Genomic DNA, 19,285 nt, shown 5'->3' with positions numbered 1-19,285 from the left:
CAGGAACAATATTTGGAATCCATGTAGGATATTTAACTTCACGAATGAATCCTGCCTCGATGAGTTTGTTGACTTCATTCTCTATCAATGGAACCAAGTTTGGCCTAAAATGTTTTTGGGCTTGCTTAACAGGACGAGCACCATTTTTGACTGTCAACTGATGGACTGCTACTTTAGGATTCAAGCCAGGCATTTCTTTATAACTCCAAGCGAAGACATCCCTATATTCTTTGAGTATATTCATATAAGTGATTTCTTCATCAACTTCTAGAAAGGCACTCAAGTAAGTAGGCCTTGGGTCTTCATCAGTGCCAAAGTTAACTTCCTTTTAGGGATCTATTGTGGTCTTCACTTCTTCTTCAAGTTCTGGTGGAGCATCCCCGGCATCTTCCTTTTCTAGAGAGTCATTGTCATTAACAAATATATGACAACACCAGAAAATATCTTCTAACTCTTCATCAATCTTCATTTGAGGCAAAGAATCGTGCCCATTTTGGATTGTAATATGATATGAGGAGCCTACACTTTCTTCATCTTCCTCGCGCTCCTTGGTGAAAACCACAGTATGAGCCTTTGCCTTGAGTTCCTCTTTACACGAAACCACAAGTTCCACTCGTCGCCTCATTTTAGAAGGAATCAAACTTTTGAAATCCTTTTGGATCATAGATGAAGCCAGCGTTGTCACTTTTAGATAACTTCTCCGATATTTGTTGTTTCTCTTCTTCAATGGACCTAATCTCTCGAACACAGAAGTTCTTGCAGTTGATTCTCCAAGTCGATAAAAAATAGAAGGCTTTCTATTGGGAGCAGTGACATCATTTTCTAAAGTTATATGATTATTGCGTGCTCTTCTTATGGAGATGCGAACTGACGATGGTTGGTTATAGCCTAGGCCTTCACGTGCTTGCCTGGTTTTATCAACTGATAGGAGTTTCCCTAACATTGCTGGCTCATTAGGGTTATATCCAACCTTCGCAAATAACTTGTAAGCATTAGGATCAAATAACAGCTTTGAAGGCAAGTGTATTGCATCAATCCGTCTGATAGGAAGAGTTAGTACTCTTAATGTATCTTCTTGAAGGTTAGATAATTTGACTTCTTCTTTCTTTACCTTTGGAACATAGCGAAGTCCAGAAGCCAAATTCTTCTTTGAAGACATGGTCTTCCCTTCATTGAGATTAGGATAAAGTTCTTTAGTGTCAACTTTTGCCTTTCCGACAGTCGTATCGATTTTTTTGCTTGTGATCTTGTCATACTTGGTTGATTTGACATCATTAGATTTTGTCCCTTTAGCAACATAACTCTTCAAATAGAATTTTGCATCGGCAAAGTGCGTCTCAACTTCGATAAAAGGATTATCATCTGCAACTATCTTTCTTTCAATCCCGTCTTCAAGATACTTCAAACATTGATAGTAAGAAGATAAGACAATTCTATTCTCGTGTACCCAAGGCCTGCCAAGTAATATATTGTATGAAGTCTTTGCATCGATCACGTGCATCCATGCGCTTGATCGCAAATCTTCCATGTGGATTTCTAATTTAATGAAGCCTATGGAACTCTGTCCTCCTTGATTGAATCTTTGTATCAACAAACGACTTTCACTAAGTTCTTCGGTCGTGATGCCGAGTTCCTTCAATGTGTGGATAGGCAAAATGTTGACTCCAGATCCTTCATCTATCAAGATTCTATTTATCTTCTTCTCTAGCACGTGACCAACCATATACAACAGACGATTGTGTAGCGTTTCACCAAATAGAAGATCATTATCTGTGAATGTGATTTTTGTATCACATGTATGTGTTTCTTGGGAAGAAAGTTCAATAGGCTTTTTAGAAGATGAATGAGATATCATTTACGAGATTTCCCTTGTTGTTTTTTCTTCGCCACTAGGAGACACTTTTGATGAGGATTCTCTCGTTGTTCGTTCTTTGTCAGTTAGAGACATTAAAACATGATGCCTCGACATTTTCTTGAGTAGACTTTGTGTGCAACCAACTTGGTAAGAATTCTTCTAGAGTTACAGGATATCGGGGTTTCTGGTAGTGAAGAACTTCTATCTTTGCTTTCTTTGGACGCTTTATTGATTTCTGTTTCACCAGTTTCTTCACCATCTTCTTTCTAATCGATTGCTCACATGATTTTTTTCGTAAGCTCGACTTGTTGCTTCTTCGCCTAGTCACAAGAATCCAGCCTTCATCACCATCTATATCAACTTGAGATTTGTTTAGCTCCAATAACTCTTCTTCATGCTTTTCTGCGATACATATTTGGACCTGATCGAGCGAGCCGAATGTGATGAAGATTTGATTAGAACTAGTTTTCTTATCATCAAGGACAAATTTCTTTTCTCTAACCAATCGCATCACCCTATCCTTGAAGACAAAATGTTTTTCAAGAGGATGACTCACAAGTCTATGATACTTGTAATAATTTGGGTCATCAGCTTTTCCAGATCATCAGGTCGCTTCATCTCTGGCAACTCAATGAGCTTTAATTCAATCAACTCATCAAAAATATCAGAAACGTCAGAATCCAAGAAGGGGTATTCTTTTTCTTGCATTTCCCTTAGGATCGATTTTTGGTCTGAACGCGCTTTGAAATTCGTTCTCACACTTTGTTTTTTCCCTTCCTTCTTAGTGAACTTCACAGGCGACACATTAACATTCATTGACTCTTTGTTGTTGTTCTTGGGTACAAATTTGCTCCATCTCTTAGGTTCCTGATCTCTTCCTTTGCTAGGGTCATCGACAAACGACCTACCCTTTCCGACAGAGGACATGCTCAACTTCATATCATGAGCACGAGTAGCTATATCTTCAAAGGATTTTGGTTTTATTCCCTGTAAGATATAAAGAAGCTCCTGGTGCATTTATTGGATACACATTTCTATTGCAGAAGCTTCACTAAGCCCATCCTTGCATTTCAGGCTCGCGTTCCTTCATCGATTTATGAAGTCTATGGCTAGTTCATCCTTCCTTTGGCGAGTATTCGTAAGTTCTACCATGATCACAGTACGCCTCGTGCTATAGAATCGATTGAGATACTCGTGCTCTAGTTGCTCCCAACTATCAATAGAATTGGGCTCACGATCCGTGTACCAATCAAAGACATTTCCTTTTAGAGACCGGACAAACTTCTTGACAAGATAGTCTTCATATGTTACAACATTATTACATGTCTCTACAAAGTATGCAACATGTTGCTTCGAATTTCCTCTACCCTCAAATTGTTGAAATTTGGGCGGTTGATAAACAGCAGACATTTTTAAGTTATCAATTCTTGCAGTGTATGGCTTGGCATACATATGAAAAGACTTGGTGGAGACTTCATACTTATCTTTATAGTGCCTTCAATGAACTCATTCAAGTGATCGAGTGGGATCATTCCTTCAGAAGAAACTGACATCTCATTAACAAACGATGTTTTCTTCACAGAATCTTCGATCACTTAAACTTCAACACCCTTTCCAGGCGCATGACTCGCTTCTCCATCTAAAAATCCTTCCATTCGATCCATCAACTTATCGATTCTAGACTCTTGGTGTTGTACATGTTTTGTCAATCCTTCAACCAACTTCGTCAGATTTGCGAGTTGTTCCTCAGAGGAAGAAGCAGCAGCCACCATTGTTTGCATGATCATTGGAGATGTAGGAGAGTAGCATGGATTGTCGCGTAAGTTGATCTTCAGCGAATTCATATTACGCGATGCACGTGGAGGTGACTCATTCGTTGAATCATAACTCTCCCTTGTGGTAGAGTTCTTGGAACCAGATTGCTCAAGGAGAGCCAATGTCTTCTTGATCTTTTCAGCAACACTGTTTCCTCCTTCTAAAGCGTTTGTGGAGGAACTTGCTCTTTTAGGAGTTGAAGACCCAAAAACAGGAATTGATGCGGACAACACTTGCATTGTTTGTTGTCCTAGCGTAGCAACTTTGTTTCTCATAACAGCTCTGAAACCTCCAAAGATAACATCAAGAATGCCTTCAACTTCAGTAGAGAACTTGGAGCTAGTGGCCTTAGAGGCAGTTGATCGAGAGTTGTTCTTCATGGAAGTCATCTCGATGTTGTTTGATGTTTGAAAAGTTGGGATGAGAGGTAGAGATTGTCCCACTGGGCGTGCCATCTCAAAAAATATCTCATAAACTCTTGAGTATTTTTAAAGATCAAGATCTCGCATATTCCACAAAAGTCATGGAATATTCATATAGAGGTTAAATCTAAATCATCTTAGTTCGAGAAATACGCCACTAACGGCCCTCGAATCATGGATAAATCTTAGGAGAGTAGGGAGGAACAAAATTGTACTCGCATATTTATCAATAAAGTTATGTTTCTTCAGATTTTATTTGTGTGGTTTATTTATTTTTCATATGTTTAAAATTTGTTGCAAACAAATTGGCACGCCCAGTGGGACCAAATCTGCCCTTCATCTCTTCTCTCATAAATCAAATCTAAGAATTTGAAGTCGCAAAGGTGGAAGAATGAGTACTTCAAGCCTCGTCTTTGAGTTTCATTGAGTCTACACTCCGACAAGCCTTGAAGCATGGAGCATTTGTAGACATTAAAATTTTGTGGGACTCTACAAGATGCGTCCAATTCGAGTTGGAACTCTACAAATTGTGTTCAACTCAAATTAGGATTCTTGGAGGCTACTCAACCCTAAACCCTAGTTTACGCCTATATAAAGGGTACTAAATTCCCTTAAAAGGCATCTCAAAAATTTCATAAAGAGATCAAAACCTCAAAGTATTCCACAAAAGTCATGGAATATTCATATAGAGGTCAAATCTAAATCATCCTAGTTCGAGAAATACGCCTCTAACGCCCCTCGAATCATGGATAAATCTTAGGAGAGGAGAATCAGGGATCAACAGATTTGTAACTGCAATCTTGACAAATAAAATTATGTTTCTTCTTATTTTATTGTGATTGCAATTTATTTTGTCACTTTAAAATTTATTGCAAACATATACACATTTTAGGTTTAAGATTATATGATTCATAATATCACTTATTTTTCATTTTAAGCACGTACCAATCAGACAGACGAAGACGCATAGAATAAAATGAAGAAAATGTGCAATTTTCTCGAGAGTTATATATAGTCTCACTCTATACGATTATTGACAAAATGAATGAAGCGACTAGTGCAAAGGGGACCCTCAAAATCTCCCAATGTTCACACCAACCAAAAGGAACAAATCAAAAAGTAAAAAGACCATTACTCTCCACTTAGCTAAAAATATGTGAATGAATGAGGATTGTCGAATAGAATGATATTTTTGTGCTGAATTAAATGAATGTGATTTTTTTAACCTATTGTGCAAAAGTGGAATATGCATTTGTGAATGGATGTCTGAGTGTTGATATTTATGTTTTAATATGAAGGTCTAATCATATGTTATTGCGTAAAGTATAAGATTGTTTAAATCAAACTATTGAATCATACAGAAAGGGATGATTCGACATACAACATCCTATAAACTTTACGCAAAATTTGATCAGAAAAAACCGTACCTCAAATTATGTGATATATAGATAGTTTACCTAAATGCAAATATTATAAAGTGAAGTTGAATCTATTATGCCACATTCTTTAGATGGTTATGATTATTTTGACTGCCAAAAAATTACAAAGTGAACCAGTCAAACATTCGTGTTTCATGGTCCAAGCAACTGGGCACTCTGTTGACACTTTAACTTATTTTCAAACAGAATAATTGTTTGTTCCATTGTGTCATCCTATCATTTTGCTTATTTTAGTTGTTTAAAAATTAATTATTCAAAATTTCTTGGTATCCACAATTTTATCTAATTCGAGAGATAATTAATGGCTTTGTGGCCCATTTAAAAAGAGTTAGGCTTGTTTAATGAAATTATGGTTTTATGTTCCACTTTTAAGCAGCATTTATCGTGAATCTTTACCTTTTTGTTGACTAATTTGTCAAGTGTAGAGTCTAAAAAGTAAAAGAGTAATAGGATCATCAGCAGCCAGTTACCCTTTTTAGTGGAGTATCAAAAAATTGATAAAACATCACTACACGTAGGAATAATCCACGTCCACTAAGTTCATTTCATAAATTGTAATATACCAGCAACGAATGTGGTGCAGTGAATGGGATTGCTCTTTCTTTAATCAGAAATTTTGATTTGATATAGAAAAATCTTTAGAAGGGAGCGCTCCCCCAGTGGATCCCTACACTATGCGAATTCGAAATACTCAAACTCTTGTACAAATATTGGATACCAAATAAAAAATCCAATATATATATACTGTACAATAGTACTCAAGTAATTACATATTGATGGACTATAGTCTATCTAATATTACTCAAGTGATTACATACTCCTTCCTTCCTGTTGGGTTTTAAAGGTGTGAGTAGGAAGTAAAGGGTTGTTAATCTCTTGGAAGGTTGCGATTTTTACAAAGGGTAATGGCTTTTACGATATCTCTTTTCTAAAGGGTTGTGACCTTTCTGAAAGGTTGTCTCTTTTTCAAGGAGTTGTGACATTTCTAATAAGACACAATTAACATATTTAAGAACACAGTATTAAAAGACATTTTGTTACATTTGACAAGTCTTTAACTTCTTACCACAAGATTTATTTTTTTTCACTTTCTTTTAATTTTGTGTCAAGTCATAATAAGACATATAATTGAAACGAAGACAGCGTTAATTAAAGATTTAATAGAACATTCTTATTAGTTAAAGTGGTAAAAACCTATCATTTGTTAGTTGTCTCACAATGGTTGTATAAGAATTTCAAAACGAGTTTACAACTCATAGTCCAAGTTTTAAAATTTGGTATTGTATTCGTCAAAAGTCTTATTGAATGCTTTCATATTATCATATACTACCTCCGTTCACTTTTAATTGTCATAGTTTCCTTTTTTTAGAGTCAAACTATAAAAAATTTGACTAACATTTTATGATATATTTTTTCATCATATTGATATACAAAAAATTGGAATTTATTTCGTACAGTTTTTTAATATAATTTTTTTTTGTTTTAAATATCAAATTAATGTAATATAATTTAACTTTGAAAATTAGTCAAATTGACTTTCGAAAAGCGCAACATGACAAATAAAAGTGAACGGGGAGTAGTAACAGAGTTAATTAAACTTTAATAAATCTATGTTTGTATATGTTTCTCTTCCATCTTCTACCCTATTATTCTAGGTTAGCTTTTCACGGTTTTTTTCAAGTTTATTACCCATTCTGCCGAATGGGCGATTTGTCTACTTTGTCACTGTAATTCATATATCTCTATAGCAATAAATGAAAGTATGTTGTCAATAGCATATTTAATATAATTTTATACGTGAAGTTTGAAAAGACAATAGATAAATACATATATAGATCTTATTCCAATTGACGTTTGGAAAGACACTAGGTACATAGACCTTATTCCAATCTTACGAAGATAGAAACACTAATTTAGAAAAATTCTCAAGTAAAATAAATCGAAGCAGATATAAAAGAAAAATATTTTAATACGAAGAAGCCATGTTGACTAAATAAATAAAGTAATTTTAAGTGCAAGTAGCAATATTGTATGGTGGTTCTTTGATGATTTCTTGGTCAGCCTTACTAAATGCTATAGTATCACTCTTTTTGACTAAATTCGTTTAATCTATAAAGATATAATATAAAGGAAAAATATTTCATATTCAAGAAGCTCAATTAATGATGGCTTGTTGATAAATGCAAATAATTGAGCTATGCTATTCAACATTCAAACAACACAGAAACCATGTCTCTGAGGAGAACTATATTTTATGAAAAGTAAAGTTGACTGAAAAAAAAAAAACAAGTTATAAGGGTTCCATATACAAGGGAAAAAAAATAAAAAAAGTTGAAGCCAGTTATTAGACAGAACTATGGTTGAAATATTATTATTATTAAAAAAAAATGGAGCCAGGGGAAGGAAAAATGGGGAGGGAATTAAAAAATTGAGGAATCGAATTATCGCCAGTAAGAAAAAAATTTATAATCAACGAACTAAGCTATTAAGATTTTTTGAGTTAAAATTTTTAGTTTTCCGTTTGCAACTATTTTAATTTATTCCCTTCCCTGGTCTTAAGGTATGTGAATAGAGAGTCAAGTAATAAAAAGGAGAAAATCAAAGGTTAAAACATACTATATTTAACTTAACCTTTAATTAGTTGCTACAAATTATTAAGTGCAAAGCCATTAAATTATAGAAGTATGTATTGTGTTATATTTGTGACGTTACGTTAATTCATATTTGAGAGTATATAATATGATTCTACTAATAACCTATCACACTTTTCTTATTTAAAGGGAGTAAAAGTTGAGCAAAGATTAAATATGCTTAGTTGAATATTACAAGAATCAAAACTAAAAATCATCAAATAACTAAGGGGCCAAATATGCAAGATCACAAAAAGTAATCCGAGAAAAAAGTTGATTATGAAGGATGGGTCGGTACGAAGGAAAATGTTTACTTGGAATTTGGAAATGTTTTCAGAAAATTAAGTAGAATCGTTATTTAATTATTCTTTTGTGTTCGGTACGTGATAAGAAATTAATATTATTATAAATATTTATATATATAATCTTAACAAATATTAACGGAGGTGTGGAGGTAGGGGCGTGGATGGTGAGGATGGGGGCTAGTCATGAAGTGGGGGTGAAGATGAGCACGTTGAAGGGTGAGGAAGACACACGAGTCACACAGCCAATATGAAATGACAATTGTGAAACTTGTTTCTCTACTGCCACATAAAGCATTTTCCTCATAATTTAAGAAATTTATTTTATTTTTAAAAAATATTTTAACTAATAAAACATGAAAAAATTGATTTTTTTCCCCATAATTATGTTGATTATTTCTTCTGAACTATTTGGATGCTATATATTTAGCAAAAAACCAAACAGACACAATAAAGTTATCCCACTTGCATTGATTTTTTTTTTTCAGATAAGGGAATTACAAGATGAAAAATCGAACTCATTAACGAATTGAAAATTCTGATAGTTAATCAATTCAACCAGTTCCTTAAAAAAAAAAAAAAAGCTTTCCTCAAATAAACAAAGTACACCTGTTTCTTATCAAGTCATATAGTAGGAGGCCAATTACTCCCCTCTTTCTCTAAATATTCCATTAGAATGTGACAACATAAAAAAATAGTTGTCATTAATTTCACAGTAGTACTTGTAATAATAAAAATTGAGTTAATTACTTAACTTATATTGTAAAGAAATAGACATCTTAGGTTCTATATTTGTCAAACCGACCAAAAAAATAGGGTAGATGTGATTTCTCTTTCAATAAAATAATAATGCAAACTTCAGTCTATAAATGAAATTGAAGGCATCAAGAGAATATTGAGGGCAAATAAATTATTTTTTGTCTGTTTTAATTAGTGATAGAAAGTTTTAAACATGTAGTATAACATTTTAAAGGGTAATGCTAAATATTCAGAAAATTTGGTCAGAATTTGGCCAGAAATTAAAAATCTATAATATTTTTTTAATTTTAAAATAAACTAATCTTTTTTCCATTTTTTAATTAAAAGATATTAAAGTTAAAAGAGTAAAAATATTTTAAAAAGGAAAATAACATAGATAAAATACAATTCTGGCCAAATTTTCTGGCCAAAAGGATTTTTCCTATTTTAAATATATATTAATTAGTGCATGCTGGACATTGCTGTTTCTTATGATTAAGGGACATCAATTAATATATATTGTCTCTTTTTCAGTTATTTAATTTTTTGTTCCAATAAATTCTTTTGATTAGCTAAGAGGAATAGGCAAGAAATTTGATACACCAACCAAATTTGTAACATGTCTGGTTGGCAAGCATCAAGGATGATTCACTCCTAATTTCAATATATAGATAATATATCATTTTATTACATGGAAACAACTTTAATTACAAATCTTTTACGATCCTTTTTACAATTTTAAATATATATATATATATATAACAAAAATTTAAATGTAGGGATAATCTTAGTGGTTTGAAAGCGGTTGTGATGTATAATCATCTTATTTAAAAGTTTAAACTATTAGAAAGAGCATATTTTTATTTACATGAATATATTCTCAACACACTCAATCACATGTTGGTTTGATTTTCTTTTCTTTTTTCGTAGGCGAATTACGTAGAAATTCTTTTTGACAATGAATACATTGTGTAAGATTCAATTCTAGGCCTCTACAGGCTTTGATACCATATAACACACCTTATCTAAAAAAATTAAGCTTTAATAGACATTAATAGACAATACCAAACACACATCTATTTACTTAATTATATTCTCAACAAAAACAGCTTCGATTCATATGAACAATATTATATTATGAAAAGAGTATATTGCATTATTGTCCTTTTATTTCTTTTTTTAAAAGGGGTCATATGGAAAAGCCTCAACCCCGCTACGTGCATTAAGAGGGAGAGAGCCTTATGATACATTTTTTTTAGGTTCTCGAAATTCTCAAATCGCTTATAGTTGGATGGTGTTAAATTGAGATTCTCAACTTTAATTCATGCTCTCTTTTTTTATATGCGTATTAAAAGTCTCAATAAATTCATCACCCCTAGCAATAGAATCGTTGAATTATGTCTCACCACATTAATGGTATTAAATTGAGAATCTAAATCTTCAAAAGAAAAATTATGCTTATTATGAGAGGTCTCAATAGTTGCAACTCACCTAACAATTAAGTCCATTTAATTTCTTTGATGTCATTTTCGTTTATTTGTTCATTTTAGAACAAGTTGAGTAAAGTTTAATATTTGCATACATTTGAAAAAGACAAATGAAAGAGGAGAGCCAAGAAAACATGAGTCGGTGGGCCGATAATTCACTCTAGAAAGGGAAAAATCCTGACCCCCCATGGTCTGCAATCATTTAAATATAGTCACTTTTAAGGATTTATTTAAGAGTTAACGATCAAAAATATATTTGTAGAATTTTTTTTTTGTGAATTTACATTTTAATGATATTTTTTTTATGTATATACTTTTAATTCAATTATTAGTTTAAAAAAATTGATTATCATTATCTATGTATTAAAACTTATCTCATTTAACATATAGATAATGATAATCGATTTAAAATTGATAGTCAAACTATGAAACTGATGAAAAAATAGTCTAAATGTGTTTTTAATCATTATGTTTTTATTTAACAACATACGAATTGAATGGCGTTATTTTTAGTGTATGTATGGTACAAAAGAAAATGTTTTTTATGAAAAATAACTTTTTGAAATTAAATAGAAAGTTTTATTATCTTATCTTTTTAGTGTGATAAGTAAGCCACAGATATATTATAATAAAAAATATTTATACATAATTTAGCAAAATATTATGAAAATGGTGTGATCGGGTGAAGAGTTAGGATTTTGGAGTTGGGGGGCAGGGTGGTCCGGGCATGAGTTAGAGAAAGGACACTAAATTTTCAAATGTTATTGATGAAATTTGTTTTCACATTTTAATTAGGGATAAGGATCTGAAAAATATCTCAATTTTGGTCGAATTTCCTGTTGTGATACTAAACTTTCATGAGAACCTATTACCTTCCTAGACTATTTAATACCGTATTTTAAACATATATATTTGCCCACGTGGACATAAAAAATAATGCAAAATTATAAATAGTAATGTGTCTACATGGACACATATATACCTTTAAAATACACTATTAAATAGTTTAGGGGGTAAAAAATACGGTATTAAATAGTCTAGGGAGGTAATAGGTCTTTATGAAAGTTTAGTATTGCAACAACAAATCCGACCAAAGTTGAGGTATTTTTCAGACCCTTATCCCTTTTAATTAAGAAAATCTATTTCTCATTTCTAAAAAACTTATAGAACTTATTTCTTTAAAGAAATATTTGAATTGAAAATAGAATAATAATATTATTTTTAGAAAATGTAACAGCAAATTAAAGTGTAACAGATGGAGGAGCCCACCCAAAGTTAACAAAATATTCCTCGAGGATATGCCATGAAAAACTTTATTATAAATTTGTTTGTTGTTATATTGGCATGTCGGTTCGTATATATGATAATGTCTAATCCATATTGAGTCACAACGTTGGTACTAGTTATATAATTAGAAAAATAGTGTGCAATATTATTTTTCTTCTATTTTTTATTTGTGCCTGGTAAAAAAAGATATATTTTGTACTATATTAATATATTTTTAAAAAAATAAAATTTTATGTCAAATCAAATTATATCGAACAAAGTTGAGGGAGTGAGTATACATATGGAGTAGTTTTTCTTATTTCAATGATCACTTGTTTTATGATTAAGGAAATGAACAATTTTTCAAGTCTTTTGTCTCATTGGATTATGTTGGCATATTTTGAGTAGTCTCTGATCAATAATGTTTTTCACATGCAAAGAGGTACAGACAAACACAAAGATTAAATACATGTTTATTGCCCATGCTGTGGTTAATATGACACTTAATATTATTTTAAGACTCTAGTTAGTACTTCATTGAATTAAAACGCTATTTTTTAGTTGAAGGTTACACTAAATACGGATGTTAGTTATAGTACATTTTAATATTTTTAAATTTTATTTGTGAAATATTGAGTATATTATAGTAATTATCAAAATTACTCTTTCAATTAATTAAACTTTAAATATACCAAAACAATATCACATAACACTAAAATGATTTTTTTGAAAAAATTATTGAGGAACTAAAGAAGTGCTCTAGTACTATCTTCCAAAAACAGTGCTTTCTTTGTCCCATTTAATATGACACCATTTCTTTTTTAGTTAGTCCCAAAAATAATGTTATTTTACTATAATTAAAAATAATGTTAATTTACTATAATTAAAAATAATTCAATTTTAAAATATCTTTTTTTATTCTTAATGAAATAATTTTCAATCAAACAAATATCTAAAAATTGTTGTAGACCATAAATTTCAAAAACTTTTAATTCTTTTCTTAAACATCGTTTCAATAAAAAAAAAAAGTGTTACGTAACATAAAATAGGGGAGTATAAAAATTAAAGAACAAATGGCCGACGGATAACGAAGTCGACGTGGTAGTTATAGGAATTAATACAAGCCTACAGAGTCAACGTCTGCGGCATTATTTGTGGAGTATAATATTTTAATTAAAGGTTTATTTTATTATATTAATATTATTAATGATTTTATGTAATTTTAAATTTAAATATTATTATTTTATATGATTATTTAATATCAATTCAATAGTAATGTTAATTATATTTGTGTTGAATTTTTCTTTGGAAGAAAAATCAAAGTATTTATCATAATTATTTTTACTTTTCCCAAGAGAAAAAATATAAGTTGCTTTAATATTTGGTTATTTCATCCTTATAGGAAAAAAAAAACAAGAACATTATAAACAGAAAACCCTCTTTTCATACCAAAATATAAGAGCATTCACAATATCTTTATTTAGAGAGTTTTTTTTTGAGGGAGAGATTTTCTACTTTATGCTTTTTCAATATTAATTTCATAATATGTACTAGATCATTTGGGCAAATCATATTAATAATATATTTTTAATATGTTTTTTATTTGTCATATGACTTATTGCCAAGATAATTTATAATAATTATAAACTTCCACATCACGTATCGATTTTTTTAACCAAATATATATATATATATATATATATATATATATAATAATTAATTTATTAAAATAAAATATTTATTCTTAATATAGAGACCAAATAAAATGAAATTAATTAAGTAGTTTCTGTGGGACACCCATGTCTATTTTCGAGTCATTTTCAGAAAATGACAAAGCAAAAACGAAAAGGTCGCATGGGAGTAAGACAATTCGAAAGTGAAAGATAATGGAAATATGAGCTGCTCTGTGCATAAAAATAAAATACCATAATAGAGTGGTGAGACTGTTTCATCTTTAGTTAGATATGTTGATTCTTGGAATTAAGTCGGGGTATAAAAAAAATCTTATTGAGAGTGTCACTCTTGAATGAGCCCTGTAATGTGGATTCAATTTAATTGGGACTTCAATATAGATTCTGAACATCGAATAAAAAATCACAAAAATAAAAAATCTTTATAACTATCTACACAAAGTACACGGGATACTGCTAACTTTACAGACAATTGTTTCACAAAAATGTGTTATAATTTAATCAATTCATTAATTAACACCAAAAAGGTATAAAGGTTGTCTCGGGATAAATAGAATTTTTGAATTCTTAATTAGAGATTTTGATTTGAATTTTAGGTATGAAAAAAAATCTTATTTCGTACATCCAACTTAAATGGATCTTATACCGTATATTTGAATTTGTCTATAAGGTATTACATAATGAATTCAAACTTAATGATAGATATATAGCTTTACAACTTTACAATATTACATTCGAAAACTCAAGTCGATCAATTGAAGATAATACGTATAAAATCATTTATTTATGAATTTTATATATATGTAGATGTTACGTTTTGGCAAGAATAATATTTGTTTTTTGTTTTTATGATGGGTAGATGGAAGTTGTTTGATATGTAGTCCTCTTTCTTTTATCTGGTTCAATTTTGTGACTTCGGATTTTATGAGATAAAATAGGACAACAAATTAATTATTTGCTTCTCTACATATACTAGATAATGGTGCTCGTGCTATGCACGGGCCCAATAATATAAATGATATGTTTTGGGGCTAATAACGGAGTTTTTGAAGCGATTGTTTGCGTGGATAAAGGAATAAGTTTTTTTATCACAAACATGTACTTTCTTTGACACTATTAAAATGAACCCAATATATGTTATTTTTGTTGTCTCAAAATTTATGTGACACAAATAAAATTTGGAGAGTCATCGAAATTTTCATATTTTTTTAAAAAAATTTTAAGTTATTAATTATTGTGATTAATTTTGTTAAATTTTCCAATAATATAAATTTTAAAGGTACAACCTTAAAAGAAGAATGTACAACACTATCTAAGCACATGTAACACTTGTCATGTGCTAAGTAGTAGATATTCCCACTTATTATATATAGTAATAGAAAAATATATATAGAAATGACAAATTTATTATTTAATTAACTAATAAATATGTAACTAAAAATCTTGTTAGCTTGTGGTTGAAAGCTAACAAAATAGTTACAATGATAGTTGCATTGTGGCTTATTATATATAGATATATATAGATACATATTTCATGTAATAATACATAATGACATAATATTTCTGTTCTTTTTGAAAAATGAATATAAAAGTTGTTTACTGCTTGCTGGCTCAAAATTTTCTTAACAAGGACAGATTATAGGATTCTAGATGCATTTGAATTTCTCAATTTATTTATAACAAAGAAAAATGATTGGCTCCCAGAAACATTAATTTATTAATTTGTCGCTGGTTTAAGTTGAACAACTTATTAATTTAGCTACCATGTTGATTATTAATAAGTAATTTTTGGTATTTAAATAGAAATCTGCATATTATGTATCTCCAAATTATTCACCGTAAGAATTGTTAATTACTCCATACTTAATACTTTCATTCTTCTGTCTTATTAAATTGTTCACAAGTCTTGTAGGAATTAAGAACATGCATTTATATAATTATTCAGAAGTTATACATGTATATCGTAATTTTTGGTGTAATTTTCGTTCTTTTATATTAGAGTTAAATGTAAAAAACACATCTAAAATATCTCATTTTTTGAGTTTCATACCTAAAATATTGAGCGTATGAGTTTCATATACCTAAATTATCACTTATTAATTTGAGAAACACTCAACTCAAACTGACTTGTATATGCTACGTAGAACGCATGTTCTATTTGTTCAACTTTATATATACATGATTAAGTATTTACTTGTGCATATCCAAAATTCAACGTAATTTAATTTTAAGTTTCCACTTATGCATATCTAAAATTAAAAAATATAAATATAAGTTGAGGCCAAATTAAGAGGCACGTTTATATGTTATATCGAAAATAATTTTCCCGAACAATTTGTCTTACTTAATTGACTGTCGATGTTTACTTGACACGGCCTTTATCACTTGATTTGCTTTGGCAGTTACTGTGTTAATAAATGCAAATCAAGGCTGTCCAACACATTCTTCATTTCATACTACTTGTTGGAATATTTATACTTCTTTTGTATATGGATATCGATTAAATTTGGATTCACATTGAGAAGTCTTTTTTCATATTTGGTATCTGTATTGGAGCTCAATTAAATTTGGATTCACATCGAGAAGTCTCACATTAGAGGTAAAATGCTCTCTAACAAAGGCGACTCTGTATCCAAAGGGACTAGAATCCGAGGCCTTTTGGTTAAGAATGAAAAAGTACTCACCACTCCACCATAACCCTTGTTCGTTGGAATATTTATACTTTATAGTGTCTTATTTACTTGCTTGACTTTTTTTTCTTTCACATGAAAATTCTGAATATTCACGGGAAAAAGGTACAGAAAAGGATCATAAATATAAAAGATTTAGACTATAAAATATTGTATAATATCAAATAACTGGTTAATTTATAATAAGTTCTCAATTTATTCTGCAAGTTACCAAATTGGATTTTGATATAAAAGGTTACATAATTTCCCTTATATAAGACGTAGCAGTTTAGCTGCTTCGGCTGTCTGTTTCATCGTCCTTTTTTATTTATCTGTATGAAAAGTTAATTCAGTTTCTTCTAACCTTGTGGTTAAAACTGAAACTTCCCAAACGGAACAAAGATTTTGTCACTATTAATGCATAAAACTTAAATTCTACAACAATCGTGTAGCAAGAATGAAACTTAAATCACTTACGACTTTAATTTGTGATGAGCTAAATATTTCATCATTAATCTATCGCTAAATGACTTGTGCTATTTAGCTATATAATATTTTGATCACTAATTTCTTCAATAGGTGCAACGTGCCAACGTCCATAAGTTCAAATCATTAGAACCTGTTTGCGTATGAACAAATAAAAATAAAAATAAAAATAAAAATAGGAATTTGAAATACAAATTATAAGCCTAAATACAGTTCATGCTGTCTCTTATTTTCTGTTCTTTTTAACGAATAGATAATCTAGAAGTAAATTATTTGGAATATTTAAAATATTCATCTGAAGTTCAAATTTCTTCGTCCGAACAGGATAAGCATTAGTGGTGCAAGTTAATTATTTCATAAACTTTTGACCATACTTGGTGTTGAATGTTGATTATCAATAATTACGCATTACTAATAATCAATTAGTAATTCAGTATTAAATATTGGCACACTCGATAAATGTGATTATTTTTTAAATAGTGGGTAAAGAATTAGTGGTGAAATAGATGGACAAATTGACTATTAAATTTTTTAATTAATTGTTGGATCATCAACATAGTCCCCAAAATATATAAACTATTTTCTATGTCCCAAATTGATATTCAAAAATAATTATCATTTAGTCATCAAATTCTCTTTTTTTAAAAAAAATTATTTATGCAACTAATTATTGCTTAAGCATTTCATCTAGTAGCCCCTTTTATTTTAAACTTACATGATTATAAATCAAAGTAGGCCATGTCATTGAAAATTACGAGATGACTTACCTTTTAGTTCTTTTAATATGAACCTATATTTTTATCGAATAAATTAACTTTTAATATTCTTTTAATCGAATAAACTAACATGTTTTGTAAATTATTAAAATAAAGTTAAAAAAAAAAGGTATCTTTAGTCATAGAATATGTTGATTGAGTTCTATGAATCACAAAGAAATTTGGCAACAACTCCCCAAAAGGAACAAATCATTTCACACGTTCGATCTTGGAGTTGATGATTTGCTAATTTAATATGTACATAATTTGCAATATGAAAAAAACTTGTCAATATGAATTCTGAAATAGTTAGAATCATCTACTTTTAATTAGATATTTTGAGTTTGAGTTGTAACTAAAAAAAAATAAAAAGTGTCACTCTAAAAGAATCCTATAAAATACAAATTCAAATTTAATCGAGATTTAATGTAAATTTAGAGGAAATTAAAAATATTTTGTTTTTTTTTAAAAAATAATAATATATTTTTAGAGGAATAGGGGGTGAAAGTCCATGTGGTAGTTTGGTCAACAGAGGCGGCTTGGAAGTTCTATGAAATAGTCGACTTGTCTACATATAGAGACACTTTCACAAATAAAATTATAAACAAAAAAAAGAAGAGTTAAAAATAAAAAAATTCAAAGTGAAAGCAAGTGGAAATATGAAGTGCACTACTTAGCTGTTTTATAATTTCAATCCAGACAAAAATCATATGCAGTCTTCTATCTCTTGTCCCCTATCTATTATAATAATAATAATAATAATAATAATAATAATATGTACGTTAGTTGATTGAAAAAAGGAAAGAAATTCATTCATTCAAAAAAAATATATTTTTTTTATTTGGAGTCATGGCAAAAATTTAAAATTTTAACTTTCGAAACCCTAAATTGGGACTAAGAAATTAATAACACCAGAATTATAAATCACGTTTTTAGCAATAAGGCACTACTAATCAGTATCTAGTTATACATGATATTAATTAATGAAGAATCTACTGAATTATTTAATATTGTAACTTGAATTAAATGTTTGTATAACATAAAAATGGTAAATCCTATCGTGTTAAACATATTATATCATTGCATTGTGGAGCGTTAAGGATAAACTGAGAAAGTTGAAATTTGAAAATTTAATGCTAAAAATAGAAAAGACAATTTATTTTAACCATACTAAAAATGGATTTAAGTTTTCATGGTTAACGTATTTTGTTGCGGTTTAGTAATAAAAAATACATTTTCTAAAAAGAAAATTCTAATAAAATAGACCTTAAATATGACATGCCTTATAATAATTAGATAAGAGTAATATTTAAAATATCTATCCCTTTGCTATAATATATAATAAAAGCATTTTAAAAAGAAATTTGTTTAAATAAATAAATAAAAAGTAGTAATAATTACGTGCACATAAAATAATTTTTCATTAAGCTTCAAATACTAAAATGCTATAATAGTATTAGGAAAAAAAAAGATTATATTTAATAGGGTGATAGTTATAGAAAACAATAAAGTGGCAATACTTACGTATGTGACACTGCCATAACTAACCTAAGGTGGATTAGTTATTTGTCACATGAATAATTTGTACCATATGCTTTTATATTTCGATATTTGTTTGTTCTAAAAAGAAAAAGAAATTTGCTAATTTAACACCTATAACAGCTCAATAAGCCTAATTGAGTATGTTATTATATCGTATTAAATTATTACATGCCAACGACAAGAAGAGG

General features: G+C 29.6%; 1 protein-coding gene across 1 annotated transcript in view; it reads left to right on the top strand.

Annotated features, from left to right (window-relative positions):
- The window catches only part of LOC125857041 (ergosterol biosynthetic protein 28), a 257,213-nt gene that overhangs the window by 5,454 nt on the left and 232,474 nt on the right, over positions 1 to 19,285 (top strand). The gene's annotated exons all lie outside the window — the stretch shown is intronic.

Source organism: Solanum stenotomum, chromosome 2 (assembly GCF_019186545.1).
Source record: "Solanum stenotomum isolate F172 chromosome 2, ASM1918654v1, whole genome shotgun sequence".
NCBI classification, from domain to species: Eukaryota; Viridiplantae; Streptophyta; class Magnoliopsida; order Solanales; family Solanaceae; genus Solanum; species Solanum stenotomum.
The sequence above is the reverse complement of the archived record's forward strand: the minus strand, read 5'-3'. Positions and strand labels throughout refer to the sequence as shown.